Raw genomic sequence first — 15,754 nt, 5'->3', positions numbered from 1 at the left:
GATAGATCACATCTGTGTCTTTTTCATTTATCATATTTTTGTATATGTTTTCATAGTGTGCTATCAGTTGGGTTTGTGTACTTTTTCCGGGCACAAAACCATGTTGACCTATATTAAACAAATTATTTTTAACCAAATGATTCATTATTTTCAGTCTATGTCTGAGATCATAATAACAAACAGCAGTGCAGCTAATACCGTACCTTGTGGCATGCCAGATATTACCTGAGCTTCATCTGACTTCTCGTCATTTGCAACCACTATCTGTTTTCTGTTTTGCAGGAATTCTTTCACCCATTTTCCTATCTTTCTCACAATATTATGCTTTCTCATTTTTTTCTCTAATATATTATGGACTACCTTGTCAAAGGCTTTTGCAAAATCTAGATAGATCACATCTGTGTCTTTTTCATTTATCATATTTTTGTATATGTTTTCATAGTGTGCTATCAGTTGGGTTTGTGTACTTTTTCCGGGCACAAAACCGTGTTGACCTATATTAAACAAATTATTTTTAACCAAATGATTCATTATTTTCTTTTTTTATTACCCTCTCATACACTTTCATAATATGTGATGTTAGACTAACAGGTCTATAATTGCTTGCCTCTAGTCTTGATCGTATTTTGAAGATAGGGGTTATATAAGCTAATTTATGTTTAACATATATCTCGCTCATATCTACACTTTGTCTTAGCAGTATTGCAAGCAACTTCGCGATAGTGTTTGCAGTTTTTTTCAACAAAATCGCTGGGACTCCATCTGGTCCGGCTGCCAATCAATTTTTAATTTCATTTATAGTCTTGACAATATCTACTTCATTAATATATATATCCGTTAGATATTCAACATTTTCTTCTCTCATTTCTGTTTCATTATTCTCATTCGCAATTCTTGGCGTGAACTCACTCTTATATTTTTCTGCTAATATGTTGCATATTTTCTTTTTTTCATCCATTAGCCGTCCTTCAATTCTTTGAGGGCCTATTTCTAATCTCCCTTTATTCATCTTTTTTGCATAGGAGTAAAGTACTTTGGGGGGTTTTTTTATATATTTTGAAGTGTCCTTTCTTCTAAGTCCCTTTTTTCATTTTCTTTCGAGTGTATAATCTTTTGTTCTGCACTTTCTATCTTACATTTTATTTCCATCATTTTCCACACATCTTTTTCTTTTGCAAGATTTTTCTTCCACTTTCTAATTTTCTGAAATAAGATCCTTCTGTCTCTTGGTATGCATGTCTTTTGTTTATTGATTTTTTTCGGCACATATTTTTCAACAATTTTCTCCAGTATTTTGTACAGTATGTCCATATTTACCTGTATAATATCACTTACAAATACATTTTTCCATTCTTTATTCAGTTCTTCATTTATTTCTGACCATTTTATATTCTTACTATGAAAATTATATTTTCCATATCCTTCCCAACGTTTCGTGCTTTGATTAATTCTGCGATCACTTGCTTTGGAATGGACTATTAATTCTATGACATTGTGGTCTGAAATTCCCGTGTTTTACACTATTATTTCTTTAACATAATTCACCTCATTCACAAGTACTAGATCTAGGACATTTTCCTTTCTTGTTGGAATGTGGTTTATTGTTATATATTATATTCTAATAGCATATCTTGAAGCTTTTCAAATTGCCTCTTATCTTCTGCGCTATTACTCTCTTTTTTATATGTATACATACAACCACTTTCTTCTATCCGTTCTTTCCAATCCACGAAAGGAAAGTTAAAATCTCCGGATAGGAGTATATTCCAGTCTTTATGGTTTCTACATACCGTATATCATCTATTTTTTTCTATTATTATGTCAAACTCCTTAGTATTTGGGGGTCTGTAAACTACAATATTTACTAGTTTTTCAAATTCAAAGTCTACCGCAATCAATTTACATTCTGTGTTGCTGTATTTTTCACAGACTTTTCCTTGATTTATGTCTCTTCCATATATTGCGGTTCCCCCTTGATTCCTATTTGTTCTGTCTGATCCATAAGTTTGGAAACCCTTTATCTGGTCATCACTGCCAGTCTCTTAGGAATACCATATTTCACTTATATTTAATATATATTTTTTCAATTTAGGTTAGTTCTTCTAAGAACTCTATTTTCCTTTTAGAGTTACTCGTGACTAAACCCTGTGCATTCATCACTATTATGGTTTGTGTTTCATCCCCATTATTTAATATTGGTAATAATATGGATTCTCCCATGCTTCCTTCCTGTTCTGATATGATGTTCTTTTCTTCATTTCCTGGAATTCTGCCATTAAAAAATCCAACTTTTCTATTATATTTGCTCTTTCGCCTTCATATTTATTTTTGTGTGTATACCTGCAATTATCCCCATATCTGCACCAACCCCTGGCATCATAGATGCATTCTTTGTAGTTGGGCTCTAAATGTGCATATTTGGGTTGAAAAGCCTCATATCTTGGGGCCTTTGGTGCATAGCGCGGTATATACGCGGCCTGCTTTTTTGTTTCTTTTTTTGTTTCATTTTTGCTTTCATTTTTCTTTTCAGTTTGCTGAGTTTTCTTACTTTCATTCATGGTTGCAGGATGCATATATCGACATTTTTTGTTGAAACTGCATCCTTTTCCTTCTTTTAAGTTTTTGCATATTTTTGGATGGAGATCTCTGCATTCGTCTCCATATCCGTCTAAATATGCACATTTACCATGTATTTCATAACTATGGCATATCTTTGGATGCTTGTAGTAGCATCTTTCGCCAAATCTGCAATTCCCTCTTTTCAGAGAGAGAGAGAGAGAGAGAGAGAGAGAGAGAGAGAGAGAGAGAGAGAGTCATCAATCTTTGCATCTTCACAAGAGAGAGAGAGAGTCATCAATCTTTGCATCTTCACAAGAGAGAGAGAGAGAGAGAGAGAGAGAGAGAGAGAGAGAGAGAGAGAGAGTCATCAATCTTTGCATCTTCACAAGAGAGAGAGAGAGAGAGAGAGAGAGAGAGAGAGAGAGAGAGAGAGAACAAAATATATTACAAACGAATAATATGAATAAAAGAAAATAAAATTAAAATACTTACCTGGCAGGTTTGTTTGGAATGTACATTTTGAAGGGGCACCGTCCAGTGAAAGCCACACATCTACAGTTAGGTGTGGCCCGGGCTATACAAGCGGCGGCAATTCTCGACAACACACTCCCACAACGTTCTGATCGGGGTGAGGTGATCTTCTCTCCTCCTCTCAGCTCTAGTGGTTGTGTCGTCAAACCGAGCACACGAACCAGCGAGGAAAATTGTCGCTCGCTCATAGTACATCGGTACAAAAGATTCCCTTCCACGATGTCCCATGTGTCCTTCGTGGTAGTGTGGTTGTCATTTCTCACTGCTGTCTTTACCAAAATCCCAATGAACCCCTTTAGCTCCCTCAAGTCAATATCCTTCAGGGTAACATTACCTTTCTGATGATATTCTCTTCTGAGAAGAGCAAGGCAGACATTGGAAAGAACAACGATTTCCTCAAGGATTTCATCATCCAGGAACAAAGAGAAAATGTCAACACCGCGCCTAGCACTCGAGACAGTGGACTTCGGGCCTCCTTGTTCAATGTGGGGGGTGTATATGGGTGGAAGAGCTGGGTTGGGGTCCTTGTGCCAGATCGTACCATCAAGACCTTGAACCTTGGCTTCCACTAAGCGACGTATAGGCGCTCCCCTGGCTGGCTGGAGTTCCCAACTCCTCCTCTCCTCCACCGGGGTAAGCCTGAGATAGGGGGAAAGCATGTGAGGTCGACGCCAAGGGTGGGGGGGGGGAATGTTGGTGTAAATACTGACGCACTATCCCACTCACCATATGCCAACGCACTAGCCCCCTCATTCTCCCCCTCAACCTCCATGTTGACAAAGGGAACTATCTCCTCCTCAACACTTGACTCATCCTCCCCCGCCACACTTCCCTCTATCTCAGCTACGTCGTCTTCGACATCTGAGATGTCACCAACTTCCAAATTGTCCTTAGAATCACTCTCCAACTCAAAGAGGAGAGAGTTGATCTGATCGAAGCTAAGAGCTTGACGTTTTGCCATTTTATATTGATAAAAACTGAAAAATGCAAAAAAAATTAAAATTAGCATTTGCAGAAAAATATGCTACATAGCAACTTATGAAAACTCAGCCCGCACCAAGGTCACGCATACGGGGTACAAGACATTCACAAACAATTTGCAATAGACCTTTTTTATACACGCCTAAACACTAATGAACATTCAATAAATGTATAAAAACTTTGATCATTCACAACTTATCTTAATTAGGTAGTGATGGGTCGAGCTCGACCCAAGGGTATCTCAGAAATGGCACAAGGATATAAGCTGCGGTGAAATGCATCCTGACCCAACTGCTGCGCGCACTGATATCGACCTGCAAGACCTCAGTCTTGCTGGTTGATATCACTGGCAACCAATACATACGAGAAATTATGGCAAAAAAAAGTGTTTTTCCGAAACCTCCTCGGGTCGTATACGACCCACCACACCTATCCGAGGTTTATTGCGATCAGTGTTTTCTGTTTTTGCTGTGCATGCAGTTAGAATGCTTTTTCCTTTTCTTCCCCTGTCAGATATTGTCACTTTTTACTTCCTTTCGGATTTTATGATTTATTCAACTTGGTTCTACCTTTGTCTTTTCTTGCCCAGCTATTCTCCATCTGTACTTCGTTTACAGTTCCTGCATTGTTGCCTCTTCTACTATCTCATCAAATTGTTTCATCCTTACTTACTTACTTTACTTTGACAGCAGTTTTTCCGGTCTCATACAGCAGGGAAATCCCACTCTCTAAAGGACCTCCACTGTCGTTATATTTTGTTCATTCAGTTATTCAACATTTCATATAATATATTGCTCATTTACTGTTAAATCCTCACTGTCAAATGACTCACAGAATAAGAAAGTCTTCAGTTCCCCTTGAAAGCCTCAATGTCTTCAATCATTTGGATGTCTCGTGGGAGCTTATTGTATTATAGTCTCGGAGCCGTATATCTAAAGGCTCCGGAGCCTACAGTAGACATATAACTAGGTTCCAATAGTTTGAAACCATCTGTAACTATTTTAATGTCTACACTATTTGTTGGCTGCAAAATATGTAGCAATTCTCTTAAGTATTTTGGATGACCAGTTCTGATAACTTAGTGGGTTATTGTACATATTTTAAATTCAATTCTTGCTTTAATCGGCAGCCAGCGTAAATCAATTAGTATACGGGTGATCCTTTCTCTAGGTGCTATACCTTTTATCAGTCTTGCTCATCTGTCTATTATGTTTTGTAATTTCTTAACTTGTACTTTTGGTAAATTGTAATAGATGGAGTTGCAGTAGTCAATCCTGGAAATATCACAGTTTATCACAAGTTTCTTTACAGAATTTTAATCTAGGTACTTTTTTTTTATAAAAGCAATGTTACTGAGATTATGAGGACAGGAAGATGAGTGAAGAGAGACTGACGGTTTACTAAACTTGCAACGGTCACTATATTACAGAGTGCGGACGAAAAAGTAGCCCCGGAAGGGAAACAGTTCCAACCGCCAAAATCATTGTGTTTTTTATACAAAACAAATTTACAAATACTAAAGCGGTAGCCTAAGGAAATATACAATATTATACATTAAAATAAAGCTCTCAAAGAGCGCAACATCATGATACAAAATTCCACTGCATGGAACAAATGATAAATTACAATCATCAGAAATGTGTCCAGGGGGAGAAAACACGACGGGTAAAATGATGTCCTTACAAGTATCCCCCCCCCCCAGACAGCGGGCATCGGAGATGGTTGATGCGATTAATCCCTGTATTCTGGAGGGAGACATAGTTCCCCTCTGGTGCTTGAACGGAGGGAAAGGTTGCTCTGCTTCGGAGGAATCATTTTCTTCTGTCGTTGCGTGGTTTTCTCCCGCTTGGTGGATGATTTGTTCTGAGGCAAAATCCTGGGTCTACCAGGGCCTGCGGTGATCTTCTCATTGCTTTCAAGCTGGTTTTAATCGGTCGATCGTCACCAAATCTTCTTGTCCGTGGACGTTCAAGAGGAAAGATTTGGCTGTTCTTCTGATGACCTTGTAAGGGCCGCGATAAGTTCTAGTCAGGGGTTGGCGATGAGCATCGACCCAGATAAAGGCGTAGTCGCAGTAATCTAGGTTCTTAGGTATGAAGTGTCTGGTCCTGTTCTCGTATGTTTTCAGGCATGGCCTGAATTTCCCAGTGATCTCTCTCAGGTGATTCAGCCTAGTGTCATCGGTAGTTGCCGGGAAGAACTCGCCAGGGACTGTAAGCGCCTCGCCATAGACCTTCTCCGCAGGGGAAGGTTCGCCGTCTGCCCGGGGAGCGGTGCGAAGGCCAAGGACGACCCATGGGAGTTGCGCTTTCCAATATTCGTCTGTACATCTCGCCATCAGAGCTGCCTTGAGAGTGTGATGAGTTCTCTCGACCATGCTGTTCTCTGCAGGGTTGCATGCCAGTGTTGTTCCCATCAGGTTTGCCAGAGAGAGCCGGATCTCTGACAAGAAGGCAGAACCTCAGTCCGTCATGATATCATCGGGGACACCGAAGCGGTTGATCCAACTCGAAAGGAGAGCTTCGGCGCAGGCATGGGTGGTTGCTTCGGACATCGGAGTCAGTTCTAACCATCTAGTGGAGCGGTCGACGATCATCAGTAGGTATCTTGTAGAACCTGAAGGCGGCAGAGGTCCCACGACGTCCACGTGGATGTGTCCGAATCATCTCTTGGGTTGGGGAAAATCGCCGACTCCCAACTCAGTATGGGGGTTGACCTTACTCGTCTGGCAGTTAATGCAAGTTCTCGCTCACTCACTGGAATCTGTCTTGATCCCTGGCCAGATGAATTTTTCAGATAGTAGACGGGCTGTAGTGCGACCCAAGGGGTGTGATAATCCGTGGATGACGTCAAAGATCTTCCTTCTACAGGAGGCAGGAATCCATGTTTGTGGACACCCTGTCCTGGTGTCACAGAGGATGGTTTCTCCGGCCGGGCCGAGGGGTATGTCCTTCATCTGTAGCCTTGGTGTTGTTTTACGATAGTCCTGGGCCTCTGGGTCGCTCTGCTGTTCTATGGCAAGGTTGGCGTGGTTGATCCCCAGGTGGACTGCGTTGATCTCGATCCTGGAGAGGGCATCGGCGACGAGGTTCTTCTTCCCTGGTACATAGCTGATAGTGCAGCTGAATTCTGCAATGGCTGCCAGGTGTCGTTGTTGGCGAGAGGACCATGCGTCTGAAGACTTCATGAAAGCATGGATCAGGGACTGGTGGTCTGTCGGGATGGTGAAAGGGGTACCTTCAAGCATGTATTTGAACTGGCCGACGGCGAGGTAGACAGCGAGGAGCTCCCTGTTGAACGTGTTGTACCTGGTTTCCGTATGTTTGAGTTTCTTGCTGATGAAGGCCAAGGGCTACGGGCAACCGTTGACGGTCTGTTTGAGGACAGCACTGCAGGCGCTGTTGCTGACATCGGTAGTCAACTTCAGGGGGCGCTGTCGTCGTGGTACACCACGGTGGTGGCTTCGGCGAGAGTGGTCTTCGTCCTGTTTAAGGCGCGTTGCTGCAGGGGACCCCAGGCAAGCTTCTTGGCTTTTCCCTTCAGGACGCCGTTGAGAGGAGTCAGGATGTGGGCGATGAAGCGACAGTAGTAGTTTAGCATCCCAAAAAACTCCTGAAAGTGCCAGATGGTCGTTAGGATTGGGAAGGTTTTCACGGTGTCTACCTTGGTCAATGTGGGCTTCACGCCCGCTGCGGATATTTGATGTCCGAGGAAGTCCACCCTCTCGGCGCCAAATGTGCACTTGTCGAAGCACACGATCAAACCGTTCTCCTGAAGGCGTTTCACCACAGTGCGGACGTGTCTCCAGTGTTCCTCTTTCGTCCTGGAGAAGATTAAGATGTCGTCCACGTAGCAGACACAGATCAGCAGGTCCCCCTGGATGCTGTCCATCAAACGTTGAAACTTGGCCCCAGCGTTGTGTAGGCCAAAGGTTGAATATGAGAAGGTGTAGGAGCCGAACGGCGTTATGATGGCGGTCTTAGGCATGACCTCTGGGAACACAGGAACCTGAAAGTATGATTTAAGAAGGTCCACTTTAGTCAAAATATTTGCCCCATGAAGGGCGCTGGTGAGGTCTTGCATGTTCGGCAGAGGGTAGTGGTCTGGCGTTGTGATGAGGTTAAGGCGCCGGTAGTCACCGCAGGGCCTCCTTGTCCTGTCCGGTTTCTTCACCATGTGGAGAGGAGACGCCCAAGGACTGGATGTCTTCTTGCATATGCCCATTCGCTCTATGTCTTCAAAAGCACACTTAGCATCTCTCAGCTTCTGCGACGGGAGGCGGCGGAACTTGGCATGCGTGGGAGGTCCTGTTGTGTTGATGTGGTGGTAGACCCTATGCTTGGAGGGGGACCCCGGCGACTGTCGAAGTTCCGGCTTGAAGACGTTTGGGAACTCCTGAAGAAGGGCAGCATAGGGCTGCGCTACGACGGCAGAGATGGGTGTGATATCAGGATCAGCTCTTAGTGGGCGGGTTCGGCATGTCTCGGTGTCGATGAGGCGTTTCCCGGCGACTTCGATGAGGCGTTTCCCGGCGACGTCGACGAGTAGACCATGGTGAGCCAGGAATTCTGCACCAAGGAGGGGGTGTCTGACATCGGCGATGGCGAAGGGCCAAGAGTAAAATTGCCCCATGATTCAGATTTCCAGCACCCTAGTCCCATAACACCGTATGGGAGATCCGTTGGCGGCGATGAGCGAGGGAGCATCACTGCTAGGCACACGGTTTAGGTCGGCCTGTGAGGTAGGAAATGTTGACTACATATAACCAGTATCAACCATAGGCCTACAGTTGGATACGGCGTCGAGGATGTAGAATTCAATCTTGCCGTAACCTGCTACTGCGGCTACGGTTGATGCCGGCGGTGGCTGGCATCGAAATTTCTTCGGAAACTTGCAAGGAGCCCTACACTTCATTGCGTTGCTCCCAAACTGCTGGTGGTAGAAGCACCAAGTCGGGTTTGGTCTATGGTTCTGCTGCATCGGCTGCGGAGGTTTCTTCTTCATCAGGGCGAGGATTTCGTCGTCATCAACAGAGGGCGCCGCTGAGGAGTCGAGGGATGAGCAGCTGAAGGAAGATGAAATGCCAAGGCAGGAGGCCTTAGAAGCTTCGTATAACTCCTGTGCCGTTGACAGGAGGTCGTTCATTGGCAGGGTGTCGGTATTGGTGAGTAGGGCTCTTAAGTCCTGCAAAGGCGTCGAAGGAATATTTCACGAGATAAGCTCATCTCTCGTCGTCGTCCATTGGCATCGGTCTCGGGCTGCATGAGAAGTCAAACCAGTTCATCCCACGCTTCTACTGGGGAGGTGTCGCCCATGGGTCTGTTGCTGAGATCAAGGACCTTCTGTGCCCTTGCCGAAACGGAGAGGGAGTATATATTAATTAGTTTGGTTTGCAGGTCGTCGTAGGATACCTGACCGGAGTAAGCGTTCAGCCATGGAGAGATCTTGTCAAACACCTCCTCAGGGATGGAGGTCAGGACGATGTCAGCTTTGGGCTCCTTCTTGCATATGCCCATCTGCTCCATGTCTTCGAAGGCACTCTTAGCATCTCTCGCTTCTCGACGGGAGGCGGCGGAACTTGGCATGGGTGGGAGGTCCCGTTGTGTTGATGTGGTGGTAGACCCCGTGCTTGGAGGGGGACCCTGGCGACTGTCGAATTTCCCCCTAGAAGACGTCGGGGAACTCCTGAAGAAGAGCAGCGTAGGGTTGCGCTACGACGGCGGAAATAGGTGTGATACCAGGACCAGCTCTTATTGGGCGGGTTTGGGCATGTCCCGGTGTCGATGAGGTGTTTCCCGGCGACGTCAACAAGTAGACCATGGTGAGCCAGGAAGTCTGCACCAAGGAGGGGGTGCCTGACGTCGGCGATGGCGAAGGGCCAAGAGTAAAATCGGCCCATGATTGAGATTTTAAGCACCCTAGTCCCATAACACCGTATGGGAGATCCGTTGGCTGCGATGAGCGAGGGAGCATCACTGCTAGGTGCAAGGTTTAGGTCGGCCTGTGAGGGAGGAAATGTTGACTACATATAACCGGTATCAGCCATAAGCCTATGGTTGGATACGGCGTCGAGGATGTAGAATCCGATCGTGCCGTGATCTGCTACTGCGGCTACGGTTGATGTCAGCAGTGGCTGGCGTCGAAATTTCTTCAGAAACTTGCATGGGGCCCTGCACTTCATTGCATTGCTCCCAAACTCTACTGGTGGTAGCAGCACCAAGTTGGGTTCGGTTTATGGTTCTGCTGCATCGGCTGCGAAGGATTCTTCTTCATCAGCGCGAGGATTTCGTCGTCGTCAACAGAGGGGGCCGCCGAGGAGTCAAGGGATGAGCAGCTGAAGGAGGATGATGGGCCAAGGCCTCGGAAGCTTCGTATAACTTCTGTGCCCTAGACAGGAGGTCGTTCATCGGCAGGGTGTCGGTATCGGTGAGCTGGGCTCTTACGTCCTGCGGAAGGCGTCGAAAGAATATTTCGTGAGATAAGCTTATCTCTCGTCGTCATCCATTGGCATCGGTCTCGGGCAGCATGAGAAGTCCAAGAAGTTCATCCCACGCTTCTACAGGGGAGGTGTCGCACATGGGTCTGTTGCTGAGATCAAGGACCTTCTGTGCCCTTGCCAACACAGACAGTGAGCATATATTAATTAGTTTGGTTTGCAGGTCGTCGTAGGATACCTGACCAGAGTGAGCGTCGAGCCAAGGGGAGATCTTGTCAAACACCTCCTCAGGGATGGAGGTCAGGACGATGTCAACTTTGGCACAGGGGTCGTTTAGCTTGGCCACCCTGAAGAGTACGTCCGCCCTCAGGAACCAGGAGGCGGTATTGTGCTGTGAGAACAGTGGCAGCTTGACTTTGGGCGCAGCTAAGTGGTTGCTGGGCACGATGGGCTGGGTGGTTTCGTCATGGTCAGTTGATGCATCGGGCCAAAGGCGTGACCTGGTTATGTCAGATATACTCATTGTTGCTGCCTCACGAAAACTGAAGTGAAGTGTGGGATAAAGCCAAAAAACGTCGTTAAACGTTAATGGCAAAAGGAGATATACGAAGGTAATGCAGCTGTAATTAGTCCGTTAATGGCAAGCCAAAACTGCTATGTGTTACCAACACATCCAGGGTCACCAGTTGAGAGGACACCAAGATGAGTGGAGAGAGACTGACGGTTTACTAAACTTACAACGGTCACTATATTACAGAGTGCGGACGGAAAAGTAGGCCCGGAAAGGAAACTGTTCCAACTGACAAAATCATTGTTTTTTATACAAAACACATTTACAAATACTAAGGCAGTAGCCTAAGGAAATATACAATATTATACATTAAAATAAAGATCTCAAAGAGCGCAACATCATGATACAAAATCAACTACGTGGAACAAATGATAACATTACAATTACCAGAAATGTGTCCAGGGGGAGGAAACACGATGCGTAAAACGATCTCCTTACAAGATGATAACCAGCAGTTTTTACTGTGTTGTTTAAGTGGGCATTGAGAGACAAGTTACAGTCAAGAAATACACCCTGGTCACAAACTATACTAGATATCGGGACAGAGTCGTTATTTGTGTTTATTTATGTTTCTTAGGCTGTTTGTCTTCCCAACCTCAATATACTCAGTTTTGTTCTCATTTAATTTTAGTTGTTTGATTGCCATCCGTTCTCTAAAACTATCAAGGATTCTGTTTAGAGATTCAGTAGTGTCGTCTCTATCATTTATGGAGAAATAAAATTGTGTTTCAATTTCACCCTATGATTTTGTAGTATTCTCGATAGACTAATGGTATAGATACAGAATAAGATTGGGCTAAGTACACTCCCCTGAGGTACTCCTCTGTTTAAAGGCTCATATGATGATTAAGAGTTTCCAATTTAAACAAAGTTATTTCTGCCATTCAAGTAGTCTTTTAGGTATTCAAAAGCTTGATCTTCAACACCGATTGACCGTAGATCATTTATTAGTAGTTCATGCACAACTGTATCAAAAGCAGCACTAAGATCGAGTAACATAAAAATTCCACATTTTGTTTCATCCAATATTTCCAGCATATCACTTACAACAGAACAGATGGTTGTCTCCCTAGAGTATAATTTTCCGCAACCTGACTGGTTTTCTAGTTCTTCTAAGTAGCTGATTAATTGTTCAGCTACTCTCGACTACTCTCTATGATATTGCATAGCTATTACCTATATTCTTTTAGACTTCCTCTGTTTTGTAATATATACTCTCTTCACCAACTTTTGTTTTTCTTGTAATTTTCTGTCCTCGTTTTTATATCTACCTCTAGCTGGATCAGATTGGGATTTTATATGTCTACTTACTCATTCTCTTCGCATATATTAGTTTCTTTACATTACTTCGTTTACATTATTACTAGGTCTGTGGCTCTCTTTGAGTTGCCTCTCTTCCCAGTTCCAAGTTCTTCGTTGCTCCCACCACAACTATGATTATGAGGCGCCCACTACATGTGGAGCCTAGGTGCAAAGAGCTGCAATTTTCAGAAAGTTCATATCCCTAAGTTGCCTCCTCCACAGACACAGCTTGCATTTTTAGCTTCCATATCCTGTCTGATATATCGGACAACTTCTTTGGTGGGTGATTCTATCCTCAATGCTAGTGCCACTGTTTCTAAATCTTTTTATTTCCTTACAGCTAAACATAAGCAATGTTGTATTATCTGCCTCACTTCGTAACACACAAGGATAGTAGGTTGGCATGGGCACCAGCTATTACATTTTAGGGGAGCCAGGAACTGAAGACAAACACGAAACTTAGAGGACAGGAAATCAACTACTTTATTAGCCACTAGGTGGCGTACACAAAGTTATCAGTTAGGGTTTTACACATGTATTCTGCAAGGCATCATACAACATCCCCCTTCCTTGGAAAGGAACAAAAATATTAAAACTTGGTCAATACCATAAAATGCAAAATCTCTGGGAGAGTATCATGTAAAGGACATAATAACCTAATGCAAAATTCTCTGGGGAATTATGTGGATAATACAAATTAACTGAATGTGGTTTACAGGGCTTCAGTTCAAAATATTATCAGTAAGTATTTGTGTACCTTAGTTAATACTTTCTAGATTCATTTGACAGAGGAAAATTATCATGATTTATGGGTAAGACATATCAAGGTCAAAAGTTCAATCAGTACACAATTCTTATATAGTAAAAAAAAAAAAACATAGTATTTACTGGCTGGATGGGGTAGACTGTCCATGCCAGCTGATTGGCTATCAATGAAGGTTTATTCTGCCATCAGTATAAATAGCTCAGTGCCTACACATTTATATTTGTGTGATAAGTCGTTGGGTAGGTTTCGTCAGTCTGTTAGAGTGGCGGGTTGGTTGTTGATTGGTTGCTGATGTTCGGCCCCGAGTTCGAGCTGGCGAAACCTTAGACGGTGTGGCGACATTTCCAGCGGGGATGGTCTGAGCTGCTGTTGTCTCGGGGAAGAGTTTGCGGTTCCGTTGGCCATGCGTCATCCTCAGTGGTGTTTCCGAGCCAAGCAGGGCTACTCGGGGAATCGAAGAATGTGACATGACGCAGACGCAAGAGCACACAATTTCGACGTAGAGCTCGGCCGGTGTTGTCACAAGTGATGGTGTAAGATCTTGGCTCTGGGCCATATCCAATGACGGTACCGGGAGACCACGTTTTGCGAGCGGCGTCCTGGTAGAAGATAGGTTGGTTCGGTAGGAGTTCAGGCAACTCCTTGCTGTGTTCATTGTATCGTTCTTGGCTCGCTTCCTGCCTACTTGCTTGATATTCCTCAAACTTGTTATCGCTAGGTGTGCGGTTGCATGCGGGCAGGGTTGTTTGTAGCTTCCGTCGGAAGAGAATTTCCGCGGGTGACGGGAGCTGAGGACCGAGGGGTGTCGTACGGTAGGCTAACATTGCCCTATCTGTGTCCTCTGCAGATTTACGGATAAGTGCCTTCATGCTACGGATAGCACGCTCAATAAATCCATGGGATTTCGGATGTAACGGGAAGCTGCTTATATGCGTAACGTTGTACGATTTGAGCAAATCTTAGAAGGGTTGTCCGATAAACTGCGAGCCATTATCGGTGATGATCGTACTGGGTATACCGAATAACGAGAATGTGCTGCTAGTCAGCTGAGCGACTGTTCTGCTTGTTGAGTCAACACTTAGTTGGTGAATGACAGGGATCTTGGAGTAGTAGTCGGCGATAATCACATAGTTCCGGTCATTTACGGTAAACAAGTCCATGCCAAGGGTGTGCCACGGTTGGTTCAGGAGGTTTAGAGTGATGGCTTCCATGGGCTCCTTGGGTTGTGAGGCTTGGAATGTCTGGCATTGTTGGCACTGATTGACGAGTTGTTCGATATCGAGGTTAATACCTGGCCAGAATAAACACATCCGCGCACGGGCCTGACATCGCGTGATGCCTTGGTGACCTTCATGAATAGTTTCGAGGTACTGTGTACGCAGACTTTCCGGGACTATGAGCTGTTCACCCTTGATCGTAAGACCATTTTTGATACTGAGTTCGTCGCAATATGGCCAATATTTACGGATCTCGGTAGGCAAGTCTCTCTGCTTCTCGGGAAATCCGCTGATGATATACTTCTGCAGTAGTACGAGTTCGTCGTCACTAGCTGTTGCGCCTCCGAGTTCCGCTAGCTTGTTGTTGCTGAACTGTACATAGCACACTTTGATATTCAAGTCTATCGGCTTGTCGGTGCCGTGTTTTGGGAGTCGCGATAAGCTGTCGGGCAAAGTCATCTCCCTCCCGGGTCTGTATTTTATATCGTAATCGTAGCGCTGAAGACGCAAGAACATCCGTTGCAGCCGTGCTGGGGCGGCAGTTAAGTTCTTCTTACTGATCATTTCGAGTGGTTTGTGATCAGACTCGATGACAAATGGTTTGCCGTAAATATATGTATGGAAACGTTCGGCACCGAAGACGCATGCCAATAGTTCACGTTCAATGTTGGCGTAGCGCATTTCGGTGTCTGTAAGATTTTTCGATGCAAAAGCGATAGGTCGGCCATCTTGAAGTAGTGCCGCACCAAAGGCTTCTTGACTCGCGTCTACTTGGATTACAGACGGCTTTGACGGGTCAAAGTAAGTGAGAGATCCTGCTTGGCAGATAAGCTGTTTTACGGACATGAAGGCTTCGTCGTGTTCAGGATGCCACTGGAAATCAATGTCCTTTTGAAGTAACTTGCGCAGCGGGGCGGTGTGGTCACTTAGGTTGGGTACGAACGGTGCCAGATGGTTCGCCATTCCGAGGAACGATTGTAGTTCACTGATGGAAGTCGGCGCTTTGAGCTGAGCGATGGCTTGGACCTTGACTGGGTCAGGTCGGACTCCACTTTTGGAATAGATGTTGCCAAAGAATTGTACCTCTAACATGGATATCGCGCATTTCGCGGGGTTAAACACGAGTCCTCTCTCTCTAGCTCGATTGAAAAGTGTGGATAGTCTCTCGGAATGCTCTGCTGGTGTGGATGCGTATACAATAATATCATCTGCAATCGACACAACGCCGGGTAGCCCCTGCAAGATCTCGTCTATCGCTCGCTGAAACAGATCCTGACTTACGTTGAGTCCAAAGGGGAGCCTTCGGAAGCAGTACCTCCCGAATGGGCTGTTGAATGTGGTCAGCAGCTGGCTGTCATGGTCGAGTGGGATGCACCAGTAGCCATGCTTTG

Source organism: Palaemon carinicauda, chromosome 31, assembly GCF_036898095.1.
Source record: "Palaemon carinicauda isolate YSFRI2023 chromosome 31, ASM3689809v2, whole genome shotgun sequence".
NCBI lineage: Eukaryota > Metazoa > Arthropoda > Malacostraca > Decapoda > Palaemonidae > Palaemon > Palaemon carinicauda.
This window is presented reverse-complemented; position numbering follows the sequence as displayed.